The following is a 19,095-nucleotide window of genomic DNA, read 5'->3' on the forward strand; positions in this document are numbered from 1 at the left end:
TTTTAAGGCAATATATTTTTAAGCCTTACAAATACTTAAATACAACCTCTCCAGACCCTTTTTAAAAACATAGGTTATTTAAAGATGTAAATGAAGTCAATCAAATAAGACAACAAATATTTACTAAAAACTTTCTATGTGGTCAGGATTATACATTTCTAAGTTTCATGAACTCCCAGGATATTTAAAAAATTATTTAACTCTATAAAGTATGTCAATAAATAATGTAGTATTCCAAAATGTGCATGGGGCTGTAATTTCATCTAGTTTCTATGATGACACTATAAACCTTGGATGGAATTACAATCTTAAAGTGAATAATCAGGGTGTGCTAATCCACATGCTCAGGGAATCCATGATGAATTCAACTTCTAAAATAATAACTACCAAGCCATTGGCATGTAATTACAACCAGGAAGCCAAGCTGTCTGCTGGCTGGTACATGAGAAATGTTCAACTGAAAGTACCACTCACTTCCCTGTAGCAAAATCTATTTACTATATCTGAAAAACCTTTTCCTCTCCAAAATTGAATGTCCTACTTTCGTGATGAGAAAATATCCACAAGGGTCTACTACACAGATATATCTTATATCTGTGAGGACCACAAAGTCTAGATGCTGCCAATAAAATTTTAGGATCTTCTAAAATCACCTCCTGACACCTAAAAACGTAAACTCCCAAAAGTACAATTGTATTAAGAAACAGGGGTGGATGGGGGGAGGGGGATTAAGCACAAAAGCCTTACAAAATTACTGGCATTTCTTCTGATTCTTGGAGACTAGCCTGGCATTTATTAGCATAAACAAAGCAAAGTGCCTGTGTCTGTAAGAGGGGAAAAAAAATAAAGATTAAACCTGAAAGATTAAACTCAGGGTTGTAGAAAAATGAACTTAGAAACAAACTCAAAATTTCCCCAGGGAAAACAAAAGACAGTGACACTATGAATCAGCATTTTTCTCTAAGCAGCCTGGAATCAAAGGCATGTGTGCGCGTGAGCACACACACACACACACACACACACACACACACACACACACTCTAACAAGCACCAGGAGGAATGAAGAGAAAGATATATACAAATTTAATCTATATATTTATATTTAGGACACACATGGCTTCCTTGACCTTTTCATGTCTTTATCTTACATAACTTATTTGGCACTTGCAGAGGTCACCAAAGCGCTGTAAAGTCAGTATTGCCATAGCAACCAGGAGGCTAAAAAATTATCCTCTGCCAAAAATCCTCATCAAACAAAACATAAAAAAACTGTACTTTCATATGGCCACTTCTGACACCATCATGCTTTGCACAGCACAGGTATACGACATCCCCATGAAAACCTAGTTCATGGAGGGACCTCTTATGGATTATGTGTCACTGGGTTCCTGTCTCACTAAGGGTTCAGAATTTACTAATGACATTAGCTCCTAAGTTTATTTCCAAGCTCCAGGGATTTGTGTTTACTTAATCACAGTGGTTACCTAAAGCAAAGGTAAGGGACAGTAGGCAAAAACAATACTGATGAATTTCCATGAATATGAGACATCTTATTAACAGCTTTACTTAAAAAAAAAATACCTTCTTGTTAAAAAATAAAAAAGCACTAATGCAATGTCTGTCTCTTGGGAGTCCATCCCTCCCTGTAACTTGAGAAAACACACTTGGTACAAGCAAATAAAGAAATAATTCTTGAAATGGCTGCAAAGTTACAGAAAGAATAAGTGGAGATAGGGTTCTAAACTCAACTCCTAAGGCAAGTTGGTACCAGATACCAACTAAATTAACAGTTCAAGGTTTTCCTGGCTGAGGGTCTCTATCTCAATGACAGGCACATCTCCTAACTCTGGCCTCCTTAAAATGGTTAAGTAAGTACCTGCTTAGCACTGAATAATTTTTGACAAGTTGTAACATCCAGTTGATGGAATATAGCCAGCTTGACTCAAGAGAATACAGCAAACCAAAAATATAAGGGTAATAGGGAAAAAAGGGAATTCTTTATATGTCTGCTTTCCACAAAATAGTCTTAATGACATCCAAACAGCTTTCCTTCTGCTCCATGATAAATGGGGCTATCTAAAAGGGAATGCCGTTCTAAAACCACCAATGAACTACTTCATAAAATGAAATGTATTATCTTGAGATTCCCACGAATTATATCCCTGACAATCACCAAAAAAAAAAAGTTGGTTAGAGTTACACAACTCTCTCATTTTTCCAAGTTTGCTGAAAGAAAACATGGAGTTAGATATGCTTGGTGATGGGAGGGAGAGAGGGAGGGGGAGGGAGGGAGGGAGGGAGGGAGGGAGGGAGGGAGGGAGGGAGGGAGGGAGGCTACCTTTCCTACATGCAGCAGGAATTTCCTGTCTGGCATATTTCAGTGCACATGAAGACAATAATTACTCACTGGGACAGGGCTTGTGAATCGGACAGTGTTACGGGACTGCAATGCTTAAGGCACAGGAAAGCAAGTTTAGGGCTGGAGCTGTCCTATTCCGGATGGAAAAGAAGATAGCTTGTATTCTAAATTTAAAAAATGTTTTTGACAACACCCTCACTGGGAGTTTCATCCACTACAGGAGACTGAGAAGAAACAAAGCAAAATGGGAATTTTAGGATTCCTAAGGGAACATGGAGGGATCGAGTTATTTTTTAAAGCACCATCTGTGCTCTGATTGGATAACCTCTAGGAGACAGAGCACAATTCTTAAGAGCTTGATTATGACCTTCAGTATGCACCACTGTCAGCAACTTGACTTTCGCCAGCCTATATAACTCAGTACTGTTATGCCTCTCTGCTGGAAAACTAGCTACATGAAGGCCATTTCCTTATGCACATTACCAAAGAACTCCAGAGTTCTCTTGAATGTTTTACAGCTCTCCAGCAGTTCCTCATTCTTCACAGGTAATTAACCTCTTGATGGGCTTAGAGCAGCAACAGTGTTAGAAACCACAACACATTGATGATAAGTTATAAACCAGGGGAGAGGATAATTGGAAAATAGATTTCCAGGCTCATTGGAAAATACATTTGCACGTATTGAAAGTACACTCAACTCTTCAGGAACATATGAATCACAGAACTGCAGCTCTGGCAGGGGCCTTAGAAAAATCCCTCTATTTCAACTTCTGATACTGATAGTAAAAAAGGGAGATACAAAGAGAGAGGATGACTTGCCCAGACATATTCAACTCAACACAAATTCTGTCAGCACTGCCTAAGGACCTAACCACAACAGCGTGGCACACACACTGTTCCATCCAGTCCCCTTGGTAAGTCATGCTGGTGCAGTTAGTTCAAGCCCGTGTCTCCTGCCCTTAGCTCCTCCGATTACACCTTAGGAAAGGACTTGGAAATAATGACTAAGCTCCAAAAACTGAGAATGAAAATGACACAAAAGGAAAAAGGAGAGGTAAGAAGGGAGATAAAAAGAAGAGTCCAAGACAATCTATTTTTAGCTCTTGCAAACACCACTTGTGTCTTTCATTACATGTAAATGTATGATGAAATGATGTGACACAGCTTCATGTATTCTATAGTGATGAGGATGGTTTTTGGTCCAAATTTCACCACAGGTGTCACTTTTGGAATGAGGTTCCAAATCATTATTTGCTCCTTTCACCACTGTCATAATTAGGTATGGTGGCAAAGCTCCTGGGGGTGGGAACCTGTGTGTTTTGTTCTCTAGCATAGTCCCTAAACCTAGGGCCTACATTGCACAAAGTGAGCACTCCGTAACATTTACTGAAAGGATGCATACTGAAACTCCTGCGAGGAATGAAGACAAAATATGCACAGTCTGAAAATGCATATGCAGTATTATCATTTTCTTAAGGGAAAATAAAAAATACCTAATTAAAATGTAAGAACATGTTAAAAGAGAGGGTTTTGGGGTATTTATAAAGAGGTGAAATACATTAAAAATGTAAAGCACCTATTAAGTAAGCAGTTACTATGAAATATATCCATTAAGTAGGTACTATTAGTTAAGCCAACAAGTTTCCTGTATTATCAAGAGTTTATAATCTGAAGCACAAGGTCAATAAAACATATTAAAGGGTGGCAAATAGAACGGAGAAGACACCCTGAATAAATAAAAACAGGCAAATGTAGTTGGAATTGAGTATAAATGCAAACTCTGGGCACTGTGTGTTCAGACAGAATAAAAGCGGTCACTGTATTTTCTGATGAGCTCTATGAAGTTTAGATAATTGATTGACTTGTTTAAAACCATTGAAATAAACATTTTTCTCTCTGCTTTTAAATTTGAACCTCTATCTTAGGAGCTATATTACAGTCACTAATTATATAACAAATAATTTGGGCTATGACTTTAGGTTCTCAGACAACTTGCTAGCTCTCTAATGAAATAAACTTACAAATCAAGTCAAGTGTCGGTAGGTAGAATAATATTAACAAATATAATTATAAAATTTGCCTATTTTAAAGACTCAAGAAAGACCATTAGATTCAACTAATACACAAATATTCATACAATAGGAAGTAAACACAAATAGCTTATTCTCTAAAAAATTTAATATGGTTTTGGCTATTGTGAATGCATAATAATAATAATAGCAACAGCCATGTTAAAAATAAAGACTATGGATTAAGTACTATGTTCAGTGCTTTACATGCACCCCATCTCGTTCTTATAAGGACATTAGATGCTCTATATTTTTACTTTAGAGATGAGGAAACTGGGGCTAGGAGGCTAAGTGAGGTGCCCAAGATCTCAGACTGGCAGATCTGAGTTCAAAACCTCAGTCAGAATGACCCCAGACCTGGAATACAGGCAGAGACCTTTATTGAAAGCAACATCAGTACGGACGATCTCTTCTGATTTACTGGACATAGGTGTACCTGTACACTCAGCCGTCATATGGCATACAGTGAAAGCCTAGGCTTTGGAGCCCATGCTCCTGGGTTCAAATTTCAGCTCTGCCACTAACTCAATAGCTGCATACCCTAACCATTCCGTGCCTCTGTGCCCACATCTCCAAACATGGGAATCATAGTACTAACAAAAGAGCTAACACCCGCTGACTTACAGGGCTGTTGTGAGGATGAAATGAATTAATAAACACAGAAATCACAGTACACATTCAAAAATATTACCATGTGCAAATGCTTAGTATCCTCTGGAATGCTAAAAAGTACATTAAATTTGAAGTCAAGTGGCCTCAGCCTCTTACATAGTACTAGAGGCCCGGTGCTCGGATTCGTGCAATGTGGGGAAGGGGTGTCCCTCAGCCTGGCCTGCACCCTCTCGCAATCTGGGATCCAGGGGATGTAGCTGTGCGCCAAGAGGGAAGAGCCGGAGCCAGGTCAGGTGCCGCACTGCTTGTGCTCATCCCAGCCCGCTGTGCCTGCTGCCGCAGCTTGGTAGCACTGCCGCGGATTTAGGAGAGGCTCCCCCCGCCACAGCTGTGCTTGCCAGCCTAAGCCCGGCTTCTGACTGAGCAGCACTCCCCCTGTGGGAGCGTGCTGACTGACCAGCGGGCAGCTCCTGCATTGAGCACCTGCCCCCTGGTGGTCAGTGCGCATCATAGCAACTGTTCAACCGGTCATTCCAGTCGTTCCGGTTGTTCGGTCGTAATGGTCACTTAGGGTATAGATGTGACCTGATCCAAGTCCCTTAAACTGTCTGGTTTTCATTTACCTCATCTGCAAAAACAGGAAGCAACTGCCTAGGCTCCTTCCCAAGACTGTCATAGGAAACCGGTAATGGACGACAAGGTGTGGACAACACTTTGGAAACTAAAAAGTGCTGAAAACCACCATGTCCGTGTGAATTATTATCATCAACTTTGAGCCTCTCAAAACGAAAGAGGTCATCTTTATTATATTCTTTCCTGCCTGAGAGTTCAACTTGAGCTTTGTTTCCAAAGTCTTGATTCTGGACTCCCTCTAATAATAGAACAAATCTCCAGGCATTCAGGACTTGATCAAATGGAACTCTATTAACTACCTCCTTCTGCACACCCACCGTGAGAAAGTAATTGATGTTCATCATGACCCCACAGCTCTCCAAGACTGAAGTACCTTCAGGGAAAGATTAAATTATGTTCAGCCTAGTTTATTATGAAGTGTATTTAATTATAGTCAAATTCTTTGAAAACTGGTGACCTAGGAAAAGCACAGAGAATAAGTCGCAGGTTCTCTAGTAACGGGAAGCCTCTCCTCACCATCCCACCCCCAATCACCCTTTACCGGAGTCTATTGTAAAGCACAGCCCACCCTGGGGTCGGAACACAGGGAACCCAGCACGCTAATTTTAAAAGTCAGAAGGACTTTGTCCTGCATAATCCTCAAGGACCACCAATGTGCAACAATCTTAAAACAATGAAAAATTTAAATTATGTAAGATTCCCACATGTTTCAAATATGATGTTGGTTTTGCAAATAAAGAACTTAAAAATTTGAAGGAATAACATAAATATATTATTAAATATATTAATACTTATTATCAGTACTTAAGAAGTATAAAAGCCCTAGATGGTCTGGCTCAGTGGGTAGAGCATCGGCCTGCGGACTGAAGGGTCCCAGGTTCAATTCTGGTCAAAGGGCACATGCCCAGGTTGTGGGCTCGATCCCCAATAGGGAGTGTGCAGGAGGCAGCTGATCAATGATTCTCTCTCATCATTGATGTTTCAATCTCTCCCTCTTCTTTCCTCTCTGAAATCGATAAAAATATATTTTTGAAAGAATAAAAAAAAGATGAGTAATAGTAAATATTACACTCCATGACATAACATTTTGTTTACTAGTTCTGCCCCCTGTTCTAAAGAAATTAGGTATGTGCTAGTGAGGAATATAATAAATAAAGTAAAAAGTTATACTGTGTTAGTGTTGTAAAAGTATGACTATTTGCCTATCTTAAAATTATTTCAACGCTATTATAGTATCTTTCCAATGAAAAACTGGGACACAAACTGAGTCTTAAGTACCACATTTCAAGGTTAGGAAAAAACGGAGTGGTGGTCTAGTATAGCCCTCTACTCGGTCCATGGCTCCCCTCCGCAGAGTCCCTGAGAAGGGAGTCCTCCCAGCTCTTCTTGAACATCTCGGATGACAGAGGTTTCATTACCTCGTCAGCCAGCCTGTTCTATTTTTAGAGTCCTGATGTTAGAACCTTCTTCCTCAAGTGGAGCCTAAGTCTCTACCTCTAACTTCCCTCCTGTCTTAGTTCTCAGCTGGGCCCCCTGGAACCACTGCAGTCAGTGATTTCACATCCCATCAGGCCCTTTGCTGGTCTTACCCACTGAATCAGTTCAATATGGCCCTAGCTGGTTTGGCTCAGTGGATAGAGCGTCAGCCCGCAGACTGAAGGGTCCTGGGTTCGATTCCGGTCAAGGGCACATACCTCCATTGCAAGTTCAATCCCTGGGCCGTGTGTGGGAGGCAACCAATCCATGTGTATCTATGTTTCTCTTTCTCTGTCTCTCCCCCTCCCTTCCACTCTCTCTAAAAATCAATGGAAAAATAACCTCGGGTGAGGATTAACAGCAACAAGTGTGTGTGTGTGTGTGTGTATGTGTGTGTGTGTGTGTGTGTGTCCTGTTTCTATTCACATTTCTCACTGTTTTCGTATAAATCACGATGGCCATTCTTCACAGTCACCTACTCCCCAGCTAAAGGGGCTCTTGGGCACCAGGGCATAGTCCTAAGGACAACATGGAAGGGACTTCATGGACTTTCTTGGGAACCAGCTATAACATACACTGTTTCTATGAGAAATATATTCTGAGTTCTGGACCGAGAATCTTTCTGAAAGAATCCATTTATAAATCACTGCTTCTACTTGTGGGGAAAATACGTTCACACACACACACAAAAAGAAACCCCACAAGATAGAATTTGTCACTCTGTCTCCTTATCTACCTTATGAGCCGAGGAAGTATTTTGGAGCGTGCATAAAAATCCCACAGCCCCTCCTCCCTCGGCTAAGAGAAGCTGCGTAGAAGCAGAAGTGGCAGAGCTAGCAAACCCAGACGACTCAGATGACCATCTTTCCTCTGCTTTCCGAGATTCCTCTGAGTCACAGGTCTCCCTGGCGTCTCTCCCTAAGAACCCCCACGCGCCAGCCAGCCAGCCTGTGGGGCTGCTGTAGAGCCCGGGCCCAGCCTGGGACTGAGACTGCTCCTGCAGCTCCCTCCCAGTCTACACCTAACAGGTGTTACAGTAAACAACAAGTCCTCTAAAATGTTGGATCAGTTGTTTCAACTTGAATCGTGAATGGTTTAAGCAGAGAAGAGACTATTTATTTTTATTATTTTACCCAATGCCATTTAGACTGATAAATTTTTTAAATGGCATGCTTACTGACAGCCCTTACCTTATATATTAACGTCCTACCTAACCTGTGGCGTCCTCCCTGAATCTCTTAGCCTCCACTACCCAGAATGTGGCCAGGACTGCCTCAGGGCAAACTGGGGAGAGGGTAGAACAGAGGTTGGAATGGTTCAGCCTAGTAATTTTATAAGCTTGGTTATCTGGTTTCCCGTACATTTATGACAGATCAGATAGAGGCAAATGAGAGGAGCTTTAAGACAGAAATCAAGAGAAGTGGGTAAGACAGAGGCCGTGGCAACAAGAAGAATCATGGGCTTCTGGGACATCATGACTCTACCATATCAGTGCAATTGCTTCAGAGAAACAATAAGTCACCAAGAAAAAATTAAATTATATTTACTATACTGTACTCTATTTAGGACATTTTATACTGTTTTTTACTGTAACTTCTGCCTGAAAATGTTGAGGGGGTTTGTGTGTGTGTGTGTGTGTGTGTGTGTGTGTGTGTGTGTGGTGTGGTTTTTTTTTCCTTCTAACAATGTCAGCACTTGATGTATTTAAATGTTCTGAATGAACATACTATCTGAAAGCAGTTCATTTCAGGAGTGTACAAAATTAAATATTTAAATCTTTACTAGAGAACTCTGAAGTAAGAACAAAAGTGAATAATCATTAAGGAACTTGAATGATGGTTTTGCATTCTCTCACGGAGGAACTTCTGAAGGAGAGAAATACATTCACTTTCTGACCTACTGGCCAGAGGTGCAGCTGTCAGTGAGCCCTGGGCGAGGATGGACCCAAAGACATTTGAAGCCTCTCTCAAAGAAACAGTGGAAAAGGGTTTCTTCCCCTTCTCATTCCCAAGAGAAAGGCAGTTTGGACCCTAAAAGCTAAGAGAGGAAAAGACCAAATACGTTTTTAATGCAATACTTTCTCAACTCTTCTCTCTCTTACACATCCTTCCTATGTGGAGAGGGCACTTCCATCGATAAGTTTTATTTATTTTTTTCTATTTTAATTAAGTTTTAACTTATTTTTTAAATCTTTATTGTTGAAAGAATTACCTATGTCCTCTTTCCCCCCCTCCCCTTAATCCCTTCTATGTCCTCTTTCCACCCCACCCCCTTATTCTCTTCTAGCCCACCCCTGCAACCTGCCCCAGGCCTTCACCACCCTATTGGCTGTGTCTGTGGGTGATGCATCTATGCATGCAAGTTCTTTGTTGATCTCTACCCACCCACCCCCACCTTCCCTCTGAGATCTGACAGTCTGTTCCATGCTTCTATGTCTCTGGATCTATTTTGTTCATCAGTTTATTTTGTTCATTATATTCAACATATGAGTGAGATCATGTGATACTTGCCTGACTGGCTTATTTCACTTAGCATAATATTCTCCAGGTCCCTCCATGCGGTCTGAAAGGGTAAGAGAGCCTTCTTTTTAACTGAGGCATAGTATTCCATGGTGTAAATCTACCACAGCTTTTTTATCCACTCAAATTCTGGCAAGACATGTTTGCCCCTCCATGACACTGCACTGGCGCCAAGTGGCACTAACAACACCATGCTGAAGTGGGAACACCCCAGCAGAGCAAGGAACAGGGAGACTAATACACCCATCAAGCATTTTTTTATATTAATAATCCTCCATTTAAATATTTTTTTAAAATATATTTTTATTAATTTCAGTGAGGAAGAGAGAGGGAGAGATAGAAACATCAATGATGAGAGGGAATCATTGATTGGCTGCCTCCTGCAGGCCCCACACCGGGGATCAAGCCCACAACCCAGGGATGTGCCCGGACCGGAAATCGAACTGTGACCTCCTGGTTCATAGGTCAATGCTCAACCACTGAGCCATGCTGGTCGGGCCACCATGCATTTTGTTTTAAGTAGATTTCAACATCAGCACATACAAGAGGTAAATTTGCTTTGGGTTATAAATCAGGAAAATTCTTCAGCATATTATTGGCATATTATCAAGTATTAAGGGCAAAATAATTCTAAGTACAAGTAAGTCCATTGTTAACAAACTGTTATAATTTCCACTTCTTTAAATATCTACTTACTTTGTTGCCCTTGGACTTCCCTAAGACCCTTCTCAGGACTTCTTTTCCCTTCACATCCCTTATTGAGATGCTGTTTAGAATACAGCTGTTTGTTCTTCTCTTTAACAGCACTTCTTTCTGTTTTGTTGTTTTTTACTTAAAACCCTTCCAAGCTTTTATTAGCTTCTTTGCACTTCAATCATGTTTTGGTGCGGTCTCTGGAGAGCTGAGCCTAAATTTTTTCCTTTTTAAAATTCTTTTTTTTCTATGTTTCCTTTCCCTACAGTTGCCCCCCATTCCCTAAATCTCTCATAAAAGAGACAAATCTCCCACTGGGTTTCATCCTCTAATGTGTTTGCCATTCATGTGGTACAGTCCTCTCTAGATAACAGACCAGCCTGCTTTCCCAAAGGGGAAAACATCTCTTCCTTCTGAATTTTCATTTTATTTTTTTCTTTGTCACCTGGGATATTTTTTCCATTTCTAATTTTTGTTAGAGAGTGTAAGGGAAGAAGAGAGAGAGAGTGAAAGAGAGAGAGAGAGAAAGCAAACCATGGATGTGAGAGGGACATAGCGATTGGTTGGCTCCCGCATGCATCCCTACTGGAGCCGGGATTGAACCTGAAACCCAAGTATGCGTCCTTGACTAGGAATCGAACTTGCAACCCTTTGGTTCATGGGCTGACACTCTAACCACTGCAACACACTGCCAGGGCTCTTGCTTCTAAATTTTTAAGGCACTTCTAACAAAGATAAACATGGATCAAACAACACAAAATAAGTCTCTTCACAACACCTAAGTACAAGTAAATAATCAAGTCCTGATAGCCAATGGGTACCATTCTCACCAATAAACAGCCGCACCACCCCTCTACCCCACTGACAAGGAGGCACAGAGCCCCCAGGCCCCGGTAAGCTTCTCCCCAGGAACCGAAGGAGGTCCCTTCTTGAGTGTGGGCTGCCATTCTGCAGACAGCTCACCCAGGAGGCCTTCCCACTGCGAGGAGGATTTGCCCATTCCAGTCACCCCTTCCCAAGGCAAAGCAAGTGATGACGCCACAGAGGTGACAACCCTTTCCATCTCAGTGATTAACGTCGCACCTCCTGCATGGCAAACGGCCATGTTCATTATTTATTTCAGCAGCGCCTAGAACCTTCAAGTCTGAACACATCACTCCATCATGAGTGACACTCACTGAAGGACTTCACTGTATTAACATGTGAGGAGGTTAGAACAAAATGTGTTGGGGCTGCCCACAGGACTGGCCACGCCCGGCCTCTCCCACTCTTCCTCCCAGCACCTCGGAGGTGATGCTCCATTGTTCCAAGTCTACACTTAACACAACATTAGGCTTTTGTTAACCAAGTGAACCTCTTCTAAAGGGGATTATAAATGTGTATGGCGGGCTTGCAATCCTTAACAACTGTTGAGCAAACGTGCATGCACTTTCCAAGGTATGTGGTAATGAAGTTTAGTTTCGGAAGCTTTTTGGTCTTCTGGAAGAATGAGAACAATGAGGTCGCAATACTAAATTTTTCAAGACCAGCACATTGCTAAAATAATCTCAGTAACAGGAAAAGACCCTAACTGAAGCGAAAGAATGGTGCCCAACGAGGAAACAATGCAAAACCAGGAGTCTCTGGACAGCTGGGTTTTCTCAGCCTCAGCCCCTGTCCAAACAAGCTGTGCACTGCAGGGCTGGTCACTTCACTCCACCTGACTTCTCATCTGTAAGATCAGAACATTATGTTAGACTGAACCCTTTCAGCCCTCACACTCTGATTCCATGATTGTCCTTCCAAATCAATAAATAAGATACACTGTTTAACACTGCCTGCTTTTTTCATGTATGCTCATTTTTTAAAGGCAGAAAAGCTCAAATATGTCAAGAAAATATAACCAGAGAAGAATTTTTAAAAATTTAACTTTGTGCAACACAGAGTCTGTCCAGAAATTAATATCTGATCCCTGCTTCCAGAAAAAGTCCCATTTTGGTTTGTGGCTACGTAATGTTCAGTCCACCTCTAGACAAGAAATGTTAGGTGCCTGCTGAAATTCACCTCTATCTGAGGATCTGCTAGTTCAAGGGTTTGGTAGCTCCACAGCAGAAACTTCTCTATTACTCACTACTAAACTGCACTTAAAAGACCAACAAAACAGTTCAGAAATAAGCAAGCAAAATCCTGCTGTCATCCGTCTGAGACTGTTACAAATTACAGGCTAATCTCAGGCTCTGTGACCTCACTACCCAACGTTTTACAAATTGAGTAACTATTTCCCTGTCAGTTACTACGCACACGACAAATACAAAAAAAAAAAAGGGGAGAGGACCCCTGTAAGTTAGGAGTAGATGAGGATGGGAAAAGTTGGAGACCAAACACGTCTAACAGAGTTCAGAGGCCGATTCCAAGTGGGCTTGGGGGAGGGCCGAAGTAAGAAAGTGGAGATGTTGTTTCACAGTTTGTTTATTCATGGTTTTACCCCTGGCTCCTTAAGAGTGAAGTCTGAAAACTGTTTGTGGGTCATAGTAAAGACAGCTCTAAAGCGCGAAGTGACTTCCAGGGAGAGCTAAGCCAGACCACACTGCCTGAGCCAACGGGGCAGATACCAAACGGTGATAAGGAGAAAAAGAGGCACTTGTTTTTATTAACATGAGACCTCACCAACTTCCTTAGACTTCCCCAAATGCAATGTCAGTCTCGCATGATTTTGAGTAAGAATCAACTTTGCCCCTCAAAAGAAAAACATTCAGAATTCAGTACTTGACCACATAGCTTTTGCTCATCATCATTAAAAAAAAAAAAAGTGAAGTTCCTACTAGGCAGCAACACACTACAGAGTTTAAAAAACAAAATTCTCAATCCGCTCAGGCTAAAACACGGGACTTAAAATAAACTGAATGACACCTAAAATGAGCTGCTGAATGAAAAGTTATTTAGAGTAAAAAAAAAATAATAAGTTATTATTAAGCAATGGAGGCTTACTCTGTATTCTCAGTTTCCTCTTCAGTTACAATTTTATGAAGCACATGCGGCAGGCAGTCCTTGCATTTCAGCTTCCCTGACTATACAAATTCAGGGGTCTTTTCTAGACTTGCCTGTGGCTGCTCCTTCCTGTTAGGCAAGCTGGTAATCGGGACAGGCTCTTGGGAGCGAGGTGCTCAACCCTTTAAGAATGAGTGCTGGCAAGGACTGGGAATGTACTTCTCTGTATCTGGGGTACAGATGAGAAAACACTCCAGTTCTGCCTGCGTGGTTCTTATGTTTCGGCTGGGTGCACACCCTGCTGCGTTCTGGACTGCCCCCTCCCCCTCCCCCGCTCCATTCCTGGCTGACAGTGTGATCAAAGGAGGGCGGGAGGGGAGGCCGAGTTTAACCTTACCAGGAGATCAGATTGACTGGTGCCTGCCCAGAAGTCCCGAGATACCAGCTGAATCCTGGCCATTGACAGAGCGGCACAAAACTAGTCCTGTTTCTTTCACTGCCGTGGTTGCCATGGCTGACCCAAACAATATGCCCCAGCTCCTCAGTCCTCCAGCTTCCTCACCGCCTCCCACAGACTCCACCGTGGACAGGAGGAGGTGAACACTGCTCGCTGGAGGGAATTCAGAAGCTGGAAAGGATAGACAGGGGATCTAACCGGCAGATCAGCCCAGAGGGTGTAAAGCGGTCCTGCAGACATTCTGTTTTTAGCTGCAAGGCTCTGCCTCCCTGAGTTTTCACCTAATTTGTAAGTGAAAAGCAGATCTTCAGGAGGGAAAGAAAATGGCTAAAACCCCCAACTAATCACCTTTACACTTTGCTTTCACTACAATCAGCAAAACAAGTGGGGAAAATAAAAAAGGCAGCAACATCCTGGATATAGTCATATCTGAACAGAGGCAAGACAGGAGTGAATGTCAGTGAATGAGCGATAAGCCCTAGGAATAGCTAAACGTTGGGATTTTTTTTACTTGAAACAAATTCCTGTTTGAAGACGCCACTTTAAAAAAGTCCAGACACAGAAACCACACAAAGAAAGAGAGAGAGAGAGAGAGAGAGAGAGAGAGAGAGAGAAAGTAAGATTACCCTAAAAATAAACCAGTCATGAATTTTTTACAATACATTTTGAAATTAAAGACAGACTTGCCCTGTGTACGGGGCTCAGGGGATGGAGCACCTGGACTCCAGGCCCAGCTCAGCCACTGTTCAGCTGAGCAGGCCACTGTCCCTTTAGCCTACTTGTTTCTTCACCAAGAAGGCTGGGGAGAGAGGGGGTGAACCATCTTTAAATTCCCTTACAACTCTCAAACTCTCTGTCAGCATTGTAACTGGGTTTGCACCAAACCATATGAATAAGAAAAAACACATGGAGACTAACACCTGAATTCTAATAACGGTTATGCCGGGCCTTGGGGCTAGGGGTGATGCTTCTTTTCGCAATTTGCTTAATTTGGGAAACCTGTACCTAAAAATAAAAATTACAACCACAGGATGGTGGTTGTCTACAACATTGTGAATGTACTGAATGTCACCAAATCACATTAAGAAATGGTAAAAATGGCAAGTTTTATGCTATGTACATTCCACCACAATAATAAAAAAAATTAAATCTGTATAAAAGAGGGGGAACAGACTGTGATGGAGCCTACAGGGTATGAATGTTTTCGAGGTGGGCACCAAGTTAACAATAAAAAATTTGGAATTTAGTGTTCACTCCTTATCTGCTTTCACTTGCTCTCCAGGATCTGTTGAGCACACTTTCCACTTCCATCCTGGTTTGGAGAGAAATGGCTTATTTGCCGTTTCACAGAGCAGTTCTTTAAGGACTCTCTTTGCCTCTCTCTCCCCTTCCCCACAAAAATTGGCTGTCACTCTGCAGAATCGGTCAAGTGCTGCAAGTCACTACTAAAAGCTCCTGTGAGGCACTCCCTCTAAGAATCTGTACAGATCCAAATCTCAAGTGCTTACTTGCCTGGGGACTGCCATCATGTGAGATGTTGCTTCTTTTTAAAGAATAAAAACCAGATGCTCTAAGCTGATGAAAGTAAATGTCCTTTCAACACATCTCTTCTCTAGCACTTGAAACTCTTACCAACAAGAAGTGCTTCCCACACTCAGTTCAGTAGTTTCTGCACCTCTTCTACTTTGAAGTTGCAGTGCAATCTGATCTACACCTGGGGTAAAACGACTCCTTATGGGGAGCCTTCTGAGGGCGCCCCAAACAAGGGCGTGCAGGCAGAGAGAGCTGCTTGACTCCAAGCATGACACCCGAGGACACTGTCGCCCTACGTCAGAGCTAAGGTAATTCAATTCTCCTTGACAATCTTTACACAGAGTCTCAAACTTTCACACACGGGCTTAGTCAGTTCCAAACTTCTGCACAAATGATCACCTGAGAACATTTTTGCCTTGCTCTCTAAGCACTCCAGTGCGAACTGAGTGTGTGTGTGGGGGGGGGTGGTGGGGGGGCAGTGCAGAAGACAGCAGTGAATGGAGAGATCTAATCTTAGCCCTACTGTACTCTGGAAGCCTCACAACCTCCCCAGGCCTCTGCTCTCGCCTGTAAAATGCATCCATGGGACCCAATAATCCTAAAATCTCTACCAGCTGGGGCACTATGCGAGTCTAGGTAATATGAATATCATACAACTGCCCACGGCAGTTTACACAGCAAGCCAAAATCCAGGGAGTGAGCTCACACTGGGGCTGGAGGGAGTGAGGAAAGGTACGGGATCAGCAGCTGAGCAATGAAATCAATGTTTCCGGATTCCAGATCTACCTAAAACAACGATGAACCCTACAGTTTTGCCTGGCCCTTTACTAGGTTATGGGGAGATTCATAAGGAAGCCTGGTCTTCAGTGAGGCAACTGTCACAGGCAGAGACTAAAACTGAGCATGAGACAGAGTTAAACCAAGTAATGTGAACATTCAGTTCAGCTCTTTCATTAGTAAACAAGGGAGAGGCAGAGGCATGCCAGACACCTCTATACCTAGAGGCCCCACTGAGTCTGTCTGCTGGTCCCCCAGCTTCGTGAGTGGTGTCATTAAGCGACCCAAACCAGAGCTCCTCTCTCTCCTCACCTCCAATGCCTAATCCTCACTTCCGGTAGATCCTGCCTCATTAACATCTCTCCAGCCTGTCCACGCTTCCCCTTCTGTCACTGCCACAGCCACGGCAAGCTCCCGGAGAAGAAGGGGCCAGTCTGCCCTGGTCCCTGTAGAATCTCCAGCAAACACATCGGTGATTGGCACAGGGTGGGTGCCCCATGGCTGTTCGATAACATTCCTCTGCCAGCTGAATTCCTGTAACTTTTTCCTCTCTGGTTCCCCTGCCCACCACCTGGCCCCTTACCGTGACAAATGCAGAGCACTAGAAAAATGAGATTTCCAACACACACCTGATTTCTCACATTCCTGCACAGAGCCCTGCAATGAGTCTGCATTACGTTGGCGATAAAATCCAAATTCCTGGGTCTGGCACACAGGTCCCTCTGGCCCTGAACCTCTCCAGAGCTGTCAGGCCTGCCTCACGTGGGTCCTGCCCACCGGCCTGTTGCTCTTCCAGCCCATCCACATGCTATTTTACACTTCTTTTTGCCTTTCTTTGCACATGCTGTCTAGATGATTGTGCACATCCTTGTCTCAACTATTCCTCATTCTGAAAAGCTTACTTTGAAAGACACGCGCTTAAAATCTCTGACAAATTTTCTCCCCAGTCAGTCTCATTAAGGTGCCCCTTCTCTGGGGTTCTATAACACACAGGTATCAGAAAGCTTAACAGAGTACTGGTTGAATGTGTTGTCTGTTCAGCACTAGAGGTCAAAGACCATATTTTTTTTATTTTTATTTTTATTTTTACTGATTTCAGAAAGGAAGAGAAAGAGAGAGAGCGAGAGATAGAAACATCAATGATGAGAGAGAATCACTGATTGGCTGCCTCCTGCACGCCCCATACTGGGCATGGAGCCTACAACCCGGGCATGTGCCCTGATCAGGAATGGAACCTTGACCTCCTGCAGGGTTCATAGCTTGACACTCAACCACTGAACCATGCCAGTTGGGCTAAAGACCATATCTTATCTGAAGCTTTAACCTCAGTACCTAGAGCAGAATTTGACATATAATAGATATTTAAGAAATATTTGTAGAATTGATGAAGAATGAAGAGAGAGCAGGAGAAAGGGAAATAGGAAGGAAAAGAAGAGGGGGCGGGGGGAGGAAGAGGGAGGGCCAGCCAGCAAGCAAAAAAGAGAAGCCCCTGAAAGGATTAAGTACTTTTCAAAACTTTAAATAAACCAGGAGTAAGAATCCAGGCCTCCAATTCTCTAACGGGTTTTCTTCTTCCAAGTCCACCCTATAAATGTTTTGTCAAGGATCTGTTCTCATTCCAACTCTATCATCTCCTGCTAGAAGACCTCCTATAATTAGTTACTAACTATTCTCAAATCCCTATTTCCTATCAGCTCTAGATTCATATATACAAGTATCTGCTATCTAGATGTCCCACTGGCAATTCGAATTTCAAATAACAAAAAAATAAAATAATTAACACTTTCTCCTGCCCAACCACAAACAAAAACAACCTGCTAGGTCACCTATAGCTTCCCTACACCCATTCAGAGTCACCTGAGACAGCCTTGTGCAAGTAGTTAGCATTCAATCTTTCTAAATTATCATTTCTATTCCAGGATATTGCCATGTATGTTACATGTTTTATCTCATTTAACATTGCCAACAAAGCTCTGTTAAGAAATCATGTAATGGAACTTGGAAGGGAGTAGGGGGGAAAAGTAAAGAAATTTAATATATTTGCTTCTCATGTTTAGCACTTTTTCTCTTGCACTCCTCAAGTACAAACACACCGAGATCTACTGACGGTTCCACCCATCCGTCCGCCAGCTGCCACTAACCTAGCACGGACCCTCTTAGACTCTCCCAGACTGGAACAACAGACCCATGGATGCGCTCTGTCTCCAATGTCACCCCAGTCAATTCTGTCCTCCCCTTTGCCAGGAGAAAGAACTTTCTAAAAGTAAGAGTGACTCTTGGTTCCAATCAAGATGGGGAGGTTGCACAGGTTGGAGGCCGGTGCATCTCAGAGTTATGCCCATTAACTAACAAAAGCATTCAGGGAAGTTCTTGCAGGAGAAAAGGAGGTTAAGTTTCAGGAGGGGAAAAATTCAGGAAAAGAGCAGATTGAGACAGGAGACGTCCAATGGTTATGAGTTAGGAATGGATTTGGGAAACAATGAAGTTATTGATAAGTCTTAGATAGAGAAAACTAAGTTTATGTTAAGATTAAGGTAAACACTTGTAAGAATAAGATAAAATGTATTATTTTAAAACCAGCAAAAGAAAATTCAACCGATACAAAGGAAGGATGAAAAGGGGTTTAAAAAAAAAAAGAAGAAGAAAAGCAATGGCAATAGAAAACATTAAACACAGCTAAAAAGTCTTAATAAAAATAATTATAGTAAGTATAATTGGTTGTAAAGTCACTAATGAAATAACAGAAACATATTCTGCATTTAAACGACACACAATATGTAGGAAAAAATTGACCCATTTAAAATGAAAGTATACAACAAAGCTGAAAATAAGGGCTTAAAAAAATACAAACAAAAATTTTTAAAAATGTAGGATCCCACATTTTATATCAGATAAATGAAATGTAAGGTAAAAAGCATTACAAATGATACCACAAGGGACATTATATACTAAGAAAAGGAAAAATCAATAAAATATATTTTATGATCATGAACATATATG

General features: G+C 42.2%; 1 protein-coding gene across 4 annotated transcripts in view; it reads right to left on the reverse strand.

Moving 5' to 3' along the window:
* The window catches only part of ATXN1 (ataxin 1), a 403,794-nt gene that overhangs the window by 330,364 nt on the left and 54,335 nt on the right, over window positions 1–19,095 (reverse strand). The window contains exon 1 of one of the 4 annotated variants that reach the window (XM_079777086.1): window positions 13,329–14,342. The exons of the other annotated variants lie outside the window; for them this stretch is intronic. The gene's annotated coding sequence lies outside the window, so the exon portion shown is untranslated. Of the gene's footprint in view, window positions 1–13,328; window positions 14,343–19,095 lie in introns of those variants that run through there. 4 annotated transcript variants of the gene reach the window in all.

Source organism: Cnephaeus nilssonii (assembly GCF_951640355.1).
Source record: "Cnephaeus nilssonii genome assembly, chromosome: 7".
In the NCBI taxonomy this organism is placed as follows: Eukaryota; Metazoa; Chordata; class Mammalia; order Chiroptera; family Vespertilionidae; genus Cnephaeus; species Cnephaeus nilssonii.